Raw genomic sequence first — 16,744 nt, 5'->3', positions numbered from 1 at the left:
TCTGAATTGTCCTATACCGTTGCCATTAGTTACTTGTGGTTATTTAAATTTTAGCTAACTAAAATTAAATTAAAACTATTTTGTTAGTTACGCTGAGCACCTTTTGAAGTGCTCAGTGGCCACTTGTTATACTGGCTGCTGCACTGGACAGTGCAGATATAGCACATTTCCATTATTATAGAAAGTTCTGTTACACAGTGATGCTGTAAAATCTTTGAGACAAATTGTAACTAATAATAATAGCTACCATTTTCTGAGTACTTACTGTGTGTTGGAGTTTACATTTATTAATCCATGTGCTCTTCCAACACCCCTTGAGATAGGTACTATTATGATCATTATTTTACAAATGGGAAACCTAGACTCCAAGGTTAACAAGGTAACCCAAAGTCACACAGTGCAGAAGGGGATGGGCTTGGAATTTAATCCTAATTAGTCTGGTTCCAGAGTTTGGGGCATTATTTTGTTGTATTGCCTTTTTGATGAGTCGTGCTTGTTAGTTTCTGACTTGAAAAGTTTTTTTAATGTTTTGCTATTTTTGAATGCTATTTGATGGTTTGGGGGAAATGATTCTTTTAATATGTAAGTTGTTTGCTTCTAATTCCTTAGAGTTTTTATTATCTGAATTTTATCATATGCCACTTTAGCATCTACTTATATAACCGTATGTTTTTCTCCTTTAGTTGTTTTAATATTATTTTGTTAATATCTTTGCTGTTGAATAATCCTTGAATTCCTATATGAAGTTTAGTAATCTGTCTGGTAATCTGTCAGAAGAATATTATGATCAACTTATATTTTATTCAATATTTTAATCAATATGTTAGAATAGTCTGCCATTTTCTTCTTTTGCATTGTTTTTGCCAACTTTTAATGTTAAAGTAATGTTGGACTTTATAAAATGAATTGGGATTTTTCCTTTTTTCACTTTTTCTAGATTAGCTTAAATAATAATGGAATGCTGGTCTGTTATTTAAACATTACTCTTCTGTAAAACCATCTTGATTTGGAAATTTAAAAAATGGTGTGTGGCTTGCAGGATCTCAGTTCCCTGATCAGGGATTGAACCTGGGCCATGGCAATGAAAGCCCAGAATTCTAACCACTAGGCCACCAGAGAATTCCCATTATTTATCTGTTTTATATATAGTTATGTTAATATGTTAATCCCAAACTCCTAATTTACCCCCCCCATCCCCTTTGGTAACCATAAGTTTGTTTTCTATGTCTGTGAGTCTATTTCTATTTTGTAAATAAGTTTGTATCATTGTTTTAGATTCCACATATAAGTGATATGATATTTGTTTTTGTCTCACTTCACTTAATATAATCTCTAGGTCCATCTCTGTTGCTGCAAAAGGCATTATTTCATTATTTATGGCTGAATAATATTCCATTGTATATATATACTACATCTTCTTTATCCATTCATCTGTTGATAAGACATTTAGGTTGAAAGATAGGATAGATTTAATGTCTTTGAGTATTAGCTGTTTCTGCTACACTGTTTTCTGGAGAGCTTGTAATTTTAGTTTGTATTTCCAACTGGAATCCATTTTTCTTTTGGGTCTTGTGTATGTGACCATTTCATTTACTTTTACTTTGTAAACATTTTTATTGGGTCATAATCAAGATGTAGACTGTACAAATCAGTACAGTCTGAATTGGAAGTTTTTTTCTTGTTTGTTTTTGGTAACTAAATACAAGATTAAATTTTGTCAGTATTCTACACTAATATTAAAAATGTATGTTTTTATTCCAGAATGTATTGTATTATTTACTCTCTTGTTCTTTTTTTTTAAATCCCATTCAAAAGTGTACTGAAAAGTTTCATTATACTTTTATCTTTGTCATGGTCTCCATTCATTTTAATGCTTTTAAATGTATTACTTAGTTGTTTTTGTTTCTTAATTTCTGGGGTTTTTTTTTTTCAATCTATTTTTGTATCGTTTTCCCTTGGTCATAATTAATGGTATTCTGTTTTTATTACATTAAACATTCATTTTATATTTATACACTAATTCTATGTCTGTAATCTCTGCTGTTTGTTTTCCCCCCTGTAGTTTGTAATTTCAGTTGGTTTGTTTATTCATGTGTCTGTTTTCTTTGCTTTCACTGCTTTAAAGATGGCATTCCATTAACAACTTCTGGCTTCTGTAGTTTCTAATGAAAGGTGTGCTGTCATCGTTATCTTTGTTCCTTTGTATGTAATGTGTCTTTTCCCCTACTCTGCTGTTAGGGTTTACTCTTTATTATTAGTTTTTAGCAATTGATTTTATAATGTGCTTTGGTGGGGATTGTTCTTTGTTTGTTTTGTTTTGTTTTTTTGGCCACACCATGCTGCATGTGGGATCTGAGTTCCCTGAACAGGGTTCAAACCCACACCCCCTGCATTGGAAGCGCCGAGTCTTAACCACTGGACTGCTGGGGAATTCCTGGCATGGTTTTATTTAGAGGTATAATCCTCAGAGATTATTAAATTTTGGGTTATTTTTGTTAAAGTTGGAGAAAATTTGGCCATTTTCTCTTAAAAATATTTTCTGATCTTTTTTTATATCCTCTCTGGAATTCCAGTTACACATATATTAAACCACTTGATAATGTTTCACAGGTAGTGGGCCTGTGTGTTTTTTCCCCCGCTCATTTGTTCACCTTCATGCTTCGTTTTGTCCATCGCCCTTCAGTTCTACTAGGTTTTTCTTACATATTTGAAGCAGTCTTGTTAGGTGCACATACGGTTATAATTATATCTTCCTTAAATTGACATTTTTATAATTATAAAATGTTCAGTTTGTGTCTAGTAACTTTTTTCTTGAAAAATATTTTATCTGATATTAGTATAGCTACTCCAGCTCTTGCATAGTAACAGTTTCCATGACATGTTTTTTGCATCTTTTTTTCTTTCATCCTATTTATGTCTTTGATCTCTAACGTGTGTCTCTTGTAAGCAGCATATATTTAATCTTTTTTTTTTTTTGGTATCTAGTGTGACAGTCTTACCTTTTGATTGGAGTGCTTAATTCATTCTCATTTACTATCATTATTTATATGATCAAATCTGTGTTAGTTGTTTTGCTATTTTCTATGTAATGTATTTTTTTGTTCCTTGGTTCTCTCTTATTTGCTTTCTTTTATATTACATAGATACTTCATAGTGTTCCATTTTAATTCCTTTGTTAGTGATTGCTCTAGAGATTCCAGTATGTCTCTTAGTTTATCACAGTCTACTTTAGATTACTACTAACTTGATTTCAGTAAAATATAGAGACTTTCTCCAGTATGGCTGCTTTACCTTTTCCTTCCTTTGTGCTACTGTTGTTACATATGTTCCATTTATATGCTATAAACCCAGCAATACTATTATAGTCATAGTTTATACACTTTTATGGTTTTTAAAGAAGAGAAGAAAAACAAATACATGGTCTTTCCTATTAACCTGTATATATTAACATTTTTGGTACTCTAATTTCTTTGGGGGTTTGGGTTATGGTTTGGTGTTATGTCCTGGTGCTAGCCAGTGTGACTCCATTTCCTCTCTCCTCCTTTGTGCTATTATTGTTTTATGCAACTTAAAAAAAATCAGTTAAGGGAAGAGAACAAATAAATTTATATTCTTTAATACATTTACCAACATAGTTAACCTTACCTGTGCTGTTTATTTCTATAGGCATTTGAGTTACTGTCTGAGGACACTTTCTTTCAACCTGAGGATCTTCTTTTAAGGCAGGTCAACTTGAAATGAATTCTCTCAACCCATGATTATATGAGGATTTCTTTATTTCATTTTCATTTTTGTAGGTTAGTTTTGATGAATATAGAATTCTTGGTTGGTAATTTTTTTCTTTTACCACTTTGAAATATGTCATCCCATTGCTTTCTGGCCTCTGTTGTTTCTGCAAGTCTACTGTTAATCTTATTGTCATTCCCTTGTACATCAGGAGTCACTTTTTTCTTCTTTCAAAAATTTCTTTGACTTCAGTAGTTTAACTAACTATGTGTATCTTTAAAAAATAAGTTCATGTTCATTAATTGTTACAAGAAAAGGCACAAAGGCTAAATATTTTCCTCCCTTTGTATTTTGCTGAGTGATAATTTGTTATAAAATAAAGTTATAAAATATTTTCCATTTTGGTAGTTTAAAATTTTTTTCACTTAAAAATTTCCTGTTTGAGCCAGAATATCATTTCTTATTTAGGAATCATTTCAGTTCTTTTGTGGGGTGGGGAGGTCATATTTTTATTTATTTATTTATTTTTAGAGTTATTGGATTATGTCCATATATATAGTCAGTAAAACCTTTTACTTTTTTTTTTTTTATCATGGCCAGGTCACATGATTAAAGTTTTATGGACATAGGAAAACAAAAATACTTTATTATTTTTATGTTAAAAGATTCCATTCATGGATTCAGCTTTGTGTCAAGTACCTTTTGGGATACATAAATTTTCATATTTTAGAGAGGAAAGATGGTACTTAACCTTTCAGCAGGGTCTGTGGTAGTATCTTTGTAATGAAATACCTTAATATTTTGCAGCAGTATTTACACTTAGTAGGGACATAACGATATAGTTTCATGCCAGTTCAGGTCAGGTCTTTTTCCCTAAATGTGTTTTGAAACTAAACTTTCATCAAAATTTTCTGGATTTCAGAATTTGGATAAGGAAATATGAGTTCGAGAGCCACTAAATTTTATGTTTTACCATTAGGTTTGTGTATATTCACATATTTTTACTTTTTGTTTGTGGCTGCCATCTTGTTTGTTGCATAAAAGTTTATGACAGTTTATGGATTGTATACTTCACTGTTAAATAAAATTCTTCCTTGTTCTATTTAACGCTTTTTGAGGTCAAATTAGACTTATCTAATGCTATACTGTTTTTCCTCTTTTTTTTGGTTCTACCTTCTTCCACCCACCCGCATTTGCTGATATTTATTTGTTTATCCTTTTCTCTTTAAACCTTTCTTTTGTTTTAGGTATGTTTCTTAATTTGATTAATTTGCTTCTTAGAAGTTACCTTTTTTTTTTCTTTCAGGTCTTCTGTTTTTATAAATGAAAATCATGTTTATTTAATTTTAGCAGAGCTCTTTTTTTTGTGCTTGCAATGTATATTCTAATTGCATTTCTCTTGAGTAAGCTTTTTTTTTTTCTAGTCAAGTTCTCTTTTGTTTCTTCCACTAGTTCTGCCTCAGTAGGAGCCAGTCAGCTGGTTCTGATTGTTCACCTTGGTCTCCCTCAAGTTACTGAACCTCCTCAAATGGAATATACTTATTCTTTGCCTATTCATGAGTATGGCTCCCTTTACAGGGTCAGTTTTGTGGGGGATGGTTTTATTGGTCAGTGGTGAACTAGTAGACCATGAAAGACATGATAAACTTTGTTTCAGCTGCCCTTTAATGAATATATTTTCAAATTAATTACCTTATTCCAGGAGTAGCAGAGCCTTACTGTTTCCCTGCTCAGCTTGTACAGCTGGGGTTGGAACAGTCCTCAGTGAGGATCCAGGGACTGACTGACCGATTGAGCCTATCAGTGCAAAATTCAGATGGCCTCCTAAAGGAGGCAATGAATAAGTAGATGTGGTGAACCAGGCAGCCATGGAATCCTGACTCTTCATAGTGAAGGCTCCAGGTTCCACTAGGACTTTTCAGTTCCATGCTTCCTTCCCCCATGAAAAGAGAGTAAAGAAAACCTAGGTGCATGCAAGTAAGCACATGTATGTATACACAGATTGAAGCCCTCTCTCCTGTGAGCTGTATCCACAAAGAAGACTCAGAATTCCTGTAGTTTGGGATTTGAATACTTGAATTCAAGAACTATCTAGAAGTTCGTGAGTTAGTGAAAGATCATTCATTCAAACTAGATGTTCAGTACTTTTTCTGTAAAGGACCAGGTGGTTTATATTTTATGCTTTGCAGTACAAATACTATCTCTATAGCTTTCTCTTTCTTTCTTCTTTTCCTTTAGAAGTATAAAAATCATTCTTTTTTTTTTTTTGCGCCGTACGCGGGCCTCTCACTGTTGTGGCCTCTCCCGTTGGCGGAGCACAGGCTCCGGACGCCCAGGCTCAGTGGCCATGGCTCACGGGCCCAGCCGCTCCGCGGCATGTGGGATCTTCCCGGACCGGGGCACGAACCTGTGTCCCCTGCATCGGCAGGCGGACTCCCAACCACTGCGCCACCAGGGAAACCCAAAAATCATTCTTAATAAGTTATTGGCTGAACTGTTTATTATTTTTTAAACTGTGCTTTTTCGTAGCTAGCAGGCTGTAACTTGCCCACATTACCAATTTAAAAGTATGTTATTTTTTACACAAGTTTCTGTTAATATTGAAAAAACTTCGGCAACCTTATTTCAAACAGTGCTGAGTACTGGAATTAGATTGCTATATTTGGTAATGAATTTACTCATAATTTTCTGAGTATGTTAGGTTTTTGAATTTTAATTTAAAGATCTATCTTTAAGAATTAGGAAGCTTGGGCTTCCCTGGTGGCGCAGTGGTTGAGAGTCTGCCTGCCGATGCAGGGGACGCGGGTTCGTGACCCGGTCCGGGAAGATCCCACATGTCACGGAGCAGCTGGGCCCGTGAGCCATGGCCGCTGAGCCTGCACGTCCGGAGCCTGTGCTCGGTAACGGGAGAGGCCACAACAGTGAGAGGCCCATGTACCGCAAAAAAAAAAAAAAAAAGAGGAAGCTTAAAGAATACCAAGAAGCTTTATGATAACATCCATCCTTAATTACTGTATTTCCTAAATATATTTTGTTTGTTTGATAATCAGTGTTAGGTCTTATATGATCATTTGTGCACATAAGTGACCATATATAACTATGACTTCAGCTTAAGCCAGTTCTATATTTAGTGGTAAAAACAATTTTTTTTTTGGCTTTTCCAGTTTTTGTTTTATTGTGCGCAGCCTGCATGTGTTATAAATATTCTTTTGTACATGACAGGTGTTCAGTGTTTTGCATAATTGATTTACAGTATTATATTAATTTCAGGTGTACGACAGTGATTCGATATTTTTATACATTACAAACTGATCACCACAGTGGTAAAACTGACTTGTGCAGACTTACTGGATACGTACTACTAATAATTTAAATACACATTCTGTATGGTATTAGTTTGTAGGGTTAAGCCAATTTGATTATAAATTAATTTATTTTCTGTATTATATCTCCAATTTTTTCCTGTATAAAGCAGTATACTACTTTATTTTGCCTCTCCATTCTTTTCCCTCTCTTTATTGACACCTTGTTTTGTAAGAATGGGCAACATATTTAACATTCCATATTTCTAGCTCCCCCATATTCATATACAAATCTTTGTGCTGCTACCTCCACTGTTATAAAATTTCTGTAGAAAAGGTCAGTGACTTGTTGCTTCAGAATCTAGTTATTTTTTGCCTTCCTCCTTAGCAAATATGTACTTCTTCCTAGGTGCCTACTATTGTGTGCACACAGGGAAGGAATAGAGATGAATGGGAGATAGGTGCAAGGTGAAGGGAGGAATTAGCATTGGGAATGGTTATACCTTTCAAACTTGGGGCTCTTGACACTACCCACTAATCTTATTCTCTCCAGCCTCTTTTTCCTGTTCCCTGAATTATTCAATTCAGACTTTCAACAGTCAACTCACAAGACTCACCCTCATCACTTGATCTGGCCTCCCACTTAGGTAATTAGAGGCCATAGGTGTAAATTCCCTTCCACTCCCTTCTCCACCTGAAAAACATGTCTGTATTTTTTCATTCATAATTACTTAAGAAGGGAAAGGAGGGGAATTGATGATTGAAGATTTGAACTAACTACTCCATGGTATGGGAAAGAAAACTAGGGCTGAATAAAAAGATTGTTAGGTTATGCCAAGAGTCAGCTGATATTTAAGAATAGTGTGTGATTCTAAAAGTAAATTGCTACAGGCATGACAGGATCATGAGTGGTTAATGGAAAAAGTAGTTGACCCTTGTTTGATTCTCATTTATTTCAGCTACATGTATGTGTTTCATGTAAAATGTACTTATTGTGATTTGCAGTTGAAAATGTTTGGAATTTGTCTCCTAAATCTGAGACCTCGTTTTCTTTTGCTTAACCCATAAATATTGGTGTACAAAGAGGTATTGTCCTTGATCCTGTTCTCCCTTCACTAATCATAACTGCACTTCAGATTTGAAATACTTATATGCTGGTGGTTCACACTCTTCAGTTCTAGAACTATGCTAAACAGTCTGTCCGAAACTTATTCATTACGTTCTGGCTAAAACTACTTTTCCCTCATTTTGAGTAATTGTGTAATTATCCATGAATTACCCATGCCAGAAACTTGCAAATCATCTAGAATTTCAAATTTCTTCCCTTGCTGTAACTGTTACCTCTCCATCTTCACATATTCATTCATTAAGTAAATCAGTTCTGCCTCTAATTTATCATCTGCGTTTCTCTTATGATTGCCTTAGTTTGGTCTCTTGTTTTGTTACTAATAGACCAGTCTTTTAATTAGAGGGCTAGTTTAGCATAGGTTTTAAGAGCATTGGCTGTAATAAAAGCAAAAATAAACAAATGGGACCTAATGAAACTTCAAAGCTTTTGCACAGCAAAGGAAACCATAAACAAGACCAAAAGACAACCCTCAGAATGGGAGAAAATATTTGCAAATGAAGCAACTGGAAAAGGATTAATCTCCAAAATTTACAAGCAGCTCATGCAGCTCAATAACAAAAAAACAAACAACCCAATCCAAAAATGGGCAGAAGACCTAAATAGACATTTCTCCAAAGATGATATACAGAATGCCAACAAACACATGAAAGAATGCTCAACATCATTAATCATTAGAGAAATGCAAGTCAAAACTACAATGAGATATCATCTCATACCAGTCAGAATGGCCATCATCAAAAAATCTAGAAACAATAAATGCTGGAGAGGGTGTGGAGAAAAGGGAACACTCTTGCACTGCTGGTGGGAATGTGAATTGGTTCAGCCACTATGGAGGACAGTATGGAGGTTCCTTAAAAAACTACAAATAGAATTACCATATGACCCAGCAATCCCACTACTGGGCATATACCCTGAGAAAACCAAAATTCAGAAAGAGTCATGTACCAAAATGTTCATTGCAGCTCTATTTACAATAGCCCGGAGATGGAAACAACCTAAGTGCCTATCATCGGATGAATGGATAAAGAAGATGTGGCACATATATACAATGGAATATTACTCAGCCTTAAAAAGAAACGAAATTGAGCTATTTGTAATGAGATGGATAGACCTAGAGTCTGACTGTGAAGTAAGTCAGAAAGAAAAAGACAAATACCGTATGCTAACACATATATATGGAATTTAAGGAAAAAAAAATATCATGAAGAACCTAGGGGTAAGACAGGAATAAAGACGCAGACCTACTGGAGAACGGACTTGAGGATATGGGGAGGGGGAAGGGTGAGCTTTGACAGGGCGAGAGAGAGTCATGGATATATACACACTAACAAACGTAGTAAGGTAGATAGCTAGTGGGAAGCAGCCGCATGGCACAGGGATGTTAGCTCGGTGCTTTGTGGCAGCCTGGAGGGGTGGGATAGGGAGAGTGGGAGGGAGGGAGACGCAAGAGGGAAGACATGGGAACATATGTATAACTGATTCACTTTGTTATAAAGCAGAAACTAAAACACCATTGTAAAGCAATTATACCCCAATAAAGATGTTAAAAAAAAAAAAAAAAAGCATTGGCTGTAGGTTCAGACGTTTAGGTTTCAGACCTTGGTCTCCTCTCCCCTCCATTTACATTGTCATACAGCTTGAGAACATTATCTAATCTCTCTGAACCTCAATTTTTTCACCTTTGAAGTGAGGATAGTAATTGAACCTACTTTACAAAGCTGTTAGGAGGACTGAATGAACTAATAAATATAAATTTCCCAGTAAATACTACCTGATCTTACAGTGAAACCTTGTACTAATGCAAATATAGATATAATTTGATTGTTTCCTGTCCCCAACACAGCCTTTGTTTTCAAACGGGCAGGTTAAAATTCTTACTGGGATAAGGGCAGAAGTACAAGGTAGAGCAAAGTTGGGCTGGAAAACATCTGACAAGGATTGTGGGGTGGCAGAGAGTTCCTGTGTCCCCAGTGTCTCCTGAGCCGATTTATGTGAATCAGACTGGAAAAAAAGGTGCCAACTAATAGAGATGCCTGGAATTTCTGAAATTTGACTCTCCAGTTTGTGTGATTGAATTTCAAGGCCTTTGCTTATTTTAAGGCAAGATTTTTACCTTATTTTAATTGACATAATTTTAATCATATCTCAAATTTCCCTTCATATTGTAATTAGAATGATTTTTAAAGCTGAAGTTTAATTACAATAGAACAGATTATTATATTTTTCTATTTTAATTTAATTTTTAATCTCTCTTTTATATATTTACTTTTAGGCCATGCATTTAGATATCAATATGTTTTATTGATGCCTTTGCTAATTAATTTTTGCATCTTCTAAGTATTTTTCCATGTTCTTAAGTATCAGGTTGAACTGTATAAAATTACCATATTTGCAGGTTACAAGTGGTCAAACACTGGCAGTTTTATATGGTTCAGTCTAATGCTTTATTCTTACAGCAATGAATAAGTACTGTTATATGTCTGATAATTTGATTTGCTTATATTCTTGAATAATAGCTTAATCAGGATACAGATTGCTGGTTGACTGTTATTTTCTCTAACAGCTTTGAAGATAAACATTCCTGTTATCTTTTGACAGTTTTTTTTTTTTTTTTTTTTACTGGTGAGGTCAGCTGTAAGTCTGATTTTCTTCTATTACTAGTAGTTATTAAGAGGTTTTTTTTGGGAGTTCCCTGGTGGCCTAGGGGTTAGGATTCTAGGCTTTTCACTGCCATGGCCTGAGTTCAATCCCTGGTCAGGGAACTGAGGTCCTGCAAGCCACATGGATGGCCAAAAAAAAACCAAAGTTCTTCATTTTTGCTATGTTTATGTGTGCACATTTATTTTTATTTACCCTGCTCAGGACTTGGATTGCAATCTGAGTGTTCATTTCTTTAGTTCTGAAATTTCCAACTATTATCTCTTTAGCATCTCTACTTCAGTTCCTTCATGAACTTTTAGAACTTCTATTTGACACATGCTGGAGTTTCTCATTCAGTCCCCCCCCCCTTTTTTTTTTCAGTATCCAAAATGTATTTATTGGGATGGTTTCCCATTCATCTTGATTCAGGGTGATTTTAGTGCTGCTTCTGTCTGAAGGAGTATCCTTCTGTAAGCCTTGCTTTTTCCTCCTGTAGGCTGGCAGAATATAGTAGAGCAGCCAACACAAAAAGTGTTTGTGCATTGCTAAAGACAGTGGTGATTTTATAGCATCTTGAACATTTCACATCCATGAAATAGGAATTGGGGCTCTGCACCAGGTGCTTCTTCTTATGTTTCTTCTTCTTTTCTGGAGAGGGATGAAGGAGATCCTTTGTGAGAGGCTTGTTCTTGTGGGGAGGTTGTCACAGCCAGAAAGCCTCATTCAGTTCTTTAGCTTGCTTTTTATCTTTTGTGGTTTCTATCTCTCCTTATCTCTGTTGAATTCTATGTGATTTCTTCATATCTGTCTTCTACCTTGATAATTTTTTTACAGTTATCACTTATTATTTAGCTTGTGTTGTGAGTTTATTCAGTAATTTTATTTTCTTGATTCTTTTTCAGATCTACCCATTTTCATAGATCCCATTTGTCACTTTGTGAAAATTTTACACATATTTGAAGGCTTTATCAGACTGATTTGTCTTCTGTGGATTAGGTTTCTACTTCTTGGTGTATTGTATTTGTTGACTGTAATAGTACTGAAATTTCTTCATGTGCATTGTAGTCTTATTTATGAGCTTATCTTCAGTGGGAGTTCCACTTGTGCCTTGGGTTGGGAGGAGTTCTAATGAGATGGTTTTGTGTTTGTAAGGGTCCAGACAAGCTTCTTTTTGTTGTTGTTGAATGAATATGTGAATTTACCTATCTAAAGAGGAATCCCAGGAAAACAAGTAGCTGTTAGGCAAAAATAATGACTTCTGCTTCGTGGACATTTTGTTTGGAGTTCTGAGTTGATTAAAAAGGAGATTTTAAATAAGAATTGAACTTAGGATAGAGAACAGAGGAGAAACGTTGAGTTCAGCCTTGGGAAAGATGACTAGTATGATGGACTGGTTTCCTTGGGTTCCTTCTGGTTCATAATAGATAAACTTCCAATTTTCCATTCAGTGTTTCTGAAATCTCAGAAAAACTGGTGCCAGGACACGAAGGTTCAGGGCTGGTGATTGCATCACTACATGAACCCTAAGTCATCCGGCATTGGATAGATTACCAGTTATTATAAAAGAATATAGCTCAGGAACAGCCAGATGGAAGAGATGCATAGGGCAAGGTATGTGGGAAGAGGTGTGGAGCTTCCATGCTCACTGAGTATGTCACTCTTCCTGAATATCCCCAAGTTCACCAACCTGGAAGCTACTCCTATAAAGCTTCTTATTAGTTTCTTGACTTGGCCTTTCTATGTACTGTGCAGATAGTACACACTTTGGTTATGTATCTATGCAGGAAGCTTGTTTGTGTTCAGACTTCTTGTGGATGACTCCACGGCTGGCAAGGATTTTAGGTTTTAGAGTACTTAAAGCCTGCCCTATGGCTTTATTGAGGGAGTTCAGTTTCAACTTTTAACCTTTGTCTTCCTATTCCCAACGGTGGTAACGATAACCTCTGTGGCCCACTTGCATCACTGCCTTACCACTTAGGCTTTGAGTGCCCTTTTGGTTTCTGGCACTTCCAATTTTGACTTCTTGGTTGTAGACTCAGTTATATATTTTTAGACCTTTAATTTGTCATATGTTAGCCATTTCTGTGTTTGAGTTGGGGGTCAGGTGGTCTTAGATTTGCTTAGTGATCCATGTTGAATGGAAGTCCACCAATTTAATGAAGCTAAATTCCAGTTAACAACACTGTGGAGATAAACTAGTTTGTAGACTTGTCTATTTTAGCCTTTAAGCACTCCCCCCAAAGATTATACATTTTAGTAAATTGACACTTAAAAGAAATTAATCTAATAGGTATGAGTGGGTCTCTCAGAACATTGAAGTAACGAAATCAGTCCTAGGGACGTTATGCGTAAAACTTGGTCAGTAGGGGCTTCCCTGGCGGCGCAGTGGTTGAGAATCTGCCTGCCAATGCAGGGGACACGGGTTCGTGCCCTGGTCTGGGAAGATCCCAAATGCCACGGAGCAACTAGGCCCGTGAGCCACAGCTACTGAGCCTGCGCGTCTGGAGCCTGTGCTCCGCAACAAGAGAGGCCGTGACAGTGAGAGGCCCGCACACCGTGATGAAGAGTGGCCCCCGCTCGCCGCAACTAGAGAAAGCCCACGCACAGAAACGAAGACCCAACACAGCCAAAAATAAAAGTTAAAAAAAAAAACTTGGTCGGTAGCTTTGGCTCTGAAGTTTGGGTTTCAGTTTTGTATAGTAATGAAAACTCAATGTGACAACTAGTACTGAGTGATTGAGTCAGGAGCACGCTCATCTGATCACTAATTGCAAGGGCATTGTTACTCATAAACTCGAATGGAAAATGACTCACATTTTCAACACAAACATATATATAATTTAAAAATTTATTTATAAATATAGAAGTAAATAGCAGAAAGATCCTTAAAGAAGCTTCAACTCTTTGTTTTGGTGGTAAGACACCTTGGCTGCTGGGTAATCTGACAGAAGTAAGTAGTCAGCATAGGAATGGGTTTGGCTGGTGGTCTGCAGACTTAAATTTTCCTTTATCTCATTGGGGGTTCTTTCATGCCTTAGATTTCTGAATTCCAAGCTTCTCTGAAAACCTTTATGGCAAATAAGAGTCTTTCTCAAATGTATCCCTCTATTCTTCTGTACTTTGGGTTGTGTTTCTTCTGCAATGTTTAGGTATCCTTTTGCCATCTACATTTTTTTGAAAAAGATAAAAAGTCGTAAACTGTGATGTCAGCTTGCCAGGTAGAAGTAGAAATTGTAAGAATCTGAGAATCAGCTTATTGAGTTCAAAAAACAAAACCTGGTATGACTTACATCAAATCATACATAAAAGTATAATGGATACTTTTATATATTGAATGTTTCTTGCTCAGAACAGAATGTCTCTTCAGAGATATTCCTTCAGAGTTATTCCTTCATTAAGATGTTACAAATTTCTTAAGAACTTTCTCAATATTTTACATATATATAATTATATATACATATAATTTTCTATCTATAGACTCCTATTCTTTTTTTTTCATTTGTGAACTTCGCACCTGCTCTTCTTGGTTTGCATGCTGTTTCTTCCTTTCCTAGTTTTGTTGGGGGTCCCCAAGACCATCCTCAGGTTCAGTGATTTGCTGGAAGGACTCACAGAATTAAGAAAAGCTTATACTCATGGTTGATTTTATTGCAGTGAAAGGATACAGATTAAAATTAGCAAAGAGAAAAGGTGCATGGTGTAAAATCCAGGAGAAAGCAGATGCAAGCATCCAGGTGTCTCCTTTCAGTGGAGTTGCACAGGGAGAGTCTTAATTCTCCCAGTTACAATGTATGACAATATGCAGGAGGAGTATTGCCAACCAGGGAAGCTCACATGAACCTCTGTGTCTGGGTTTTTTTAAAAATAAATTTACTTATTTATTTGATTTTTGGCTGCATTGGTTGGGTCTTCGTTGCTGCGCGTGGGCTTTTCTCTAGTTGTGGCGAGTGGCGACTATTCATCGTTGCGGTGTGCGGGCTTTTCATTGCGGTGGCTTCTCTCGTTACGGAGCACGGGCTGTAGGCGCGCAGGCTCAGTAGTTGTGGCACACGGGCTTAGTTGCTCCCTGGCATGTCGGATTGTGCCAGACCAGGGGTCGAACCCGTGTCCCCTGCATTGGCAGTTGGATTCTTAACCACTACGCCACCAGGGAGGCCCTTGTCTGGGGTTTTTTTGGGAGACTCAGTCATATAGCGATGCAGCATCCACAGAACTGATAACACCTACTTGGACTCCAGCCGACCTCACAGGTCAAACTGAATACAGATGGCCCAAGGCCTCAGGCAAACAGAAACGCTTTTATCAGGCATAATATTCCAAGAGTTCGAAGGCCATCTCCCATATGCCCATCAAGGGCTAGTGTTGAAGGCCTTCCTTAGGAATGTGTGGGGTTTAATGAACCCGGGCCAACCAGGCATACTCTTTCTTGCACATTAGTGAATGCATGTTGATTCTTCAAGACCATGTGTAAATGTCACCTCTTCAGTGAAAACTTACCTTATTCACTGTAAGAAGTTAGTTGCTCTCGTATTTTTGCTCCTAAATTACTTATCCTCATCTCCTCTGTAGTTAATGCTGTAGGTTTCCAGGATTTTAAAAAATATTTATTTATTTATTCATTCATTCATTCATTGGCTGCATCGAGTCTTAGTTGTGGCATGCAGGATCTTTCATTGTGGTGTGCAGACTTCTCTCTAGTTGTGGCGCACGGGCTCTATAGTTGTGGTGTGCAGGCTCGGTAGTTGAGGCACATGGGCTTAGTTGCCCCATGGCACGTGGGATCTTAGTTTCCCAACTAGGGATTGAACCTTGGAAGGCAGATTCTTAACCACTGGCCCACGAGGGAAGTCACTCTACAATGGTTTTTAATTCATGCCATCTTAGATGTAAAAATATTTATATATATTTATATTTCCCCTTTCTCCTGACCATACTGTTTCTTCCTTTGATTCAAAAAATTGTTTTTATGCATTTCCTTTGAGCAGGATCTTTGTATGCATTTCGTATTATAAAAACAATATTTTGTTTTCATATGTAATGGTAAGTTTGAGTTTGTTTTACCAATGTATGTATGTCTGCTGAGGGACTGATATTCCTGCTTTTAGCATGACATTTTGTTTTCATTTTCCATTACAATTACTATATAAGTTACTGTAGTTTATATATGTACAACTCTTTGCAGTCAGATGCTCTACCACTGAGCTATACCTCCTATATGTACAACTCTTGGACTGTTTATATCCTTGTCTTTGTATGCTGCTTCCTATAGTTGTGCGTGGTATAAACTATAAAAATCATAGTCTTGAACCCTTTTTTTTTTTTAATATACTGCAGTTTTATTTCAGTCACACAAACAAAGTTAGTATATAGGAAATTTAAATGAAACAGTATGGTAAAAATAGCTGAGAACCAAAAAATCTAAAAAGGAAGTACACCTAAAGGATGAGAATTCAATATGCACTAGTGTTTCATCTTTAGTTTTGATTGACACTTGATGCTTGCAGATTTCAAAACTTTGAGATCATGATGACTATTCTGAAGAGATTTCAGCACCAGCATTAAGATTTTGTACATTCAGTTGGTTTGCAGTTGACTTGTTAGCCATTTACATAGTGTATAGTACAGATTTGTCACAGGTCAAATCACAGTGTTGAAGGAAAGAAGTACCTTCCTGTAATTAGAAAGGATCCCCTGAACTGCACTCACCTTAAGACATCCAGTATACAGGAGCATGAAAACCATCATAACAATGTGGCTCCAGGGAAGATAGTTTTGATAAGGAAAATAGCCTAAGCTTCTGTTTCCCATTTTAATTACTGAAATCTCTAACAGTGACAGAACTGTCACATAGTCCAGTAAATGTATACAATAATTCAATCAAACTTCTTGGAAAGAACACATTTAGCAATCTGGGATAATGCAGAATGACAAGAAGTATAACGTGATT

General features: G+C 36.3%; 1 protein-coding gene and 1 pseudogene across 2 annotated transcripts in view; one reads left to right on the top strand and one right to left on the bottom strand.

The window, feature by feature from the left end:
- The window catches only part of TRIM33 (tripartite motif containing 33), a 146,851-nt gene that overhangs the window by 49,040 nt on the left and 81,067 nt on the right, over positions 1 to 16,744 (top strand). The gene's annotated exons all lie outside the window — the stretch shown is intronic.
- LOC136131745 (small ribosomal subunit protein eS27-like) lies at positions 11,234 to 16,539 on the bottom strand (annotated as a pseudogene).

This window comes from Phocoena phocoena, chromosome 1 (genome assembly GCF_963924675.1).
Source record: "Phocoena phocoena chromosome 1, mPhoPho1.1, whole genome shotgun sequence".
Classification (NCBI taxonomy): Eukaryota; Metazoa; Chordata; class Mammalia; order Artiodactyla; family Phocoenidae; genus Phocoena; species Phocoena phocoena.
The sequence above is the reverse complement of the archived record's forward strand: the minus strand, read 5'-3'. Positions and strand labels throughout refer to the sequence as shown.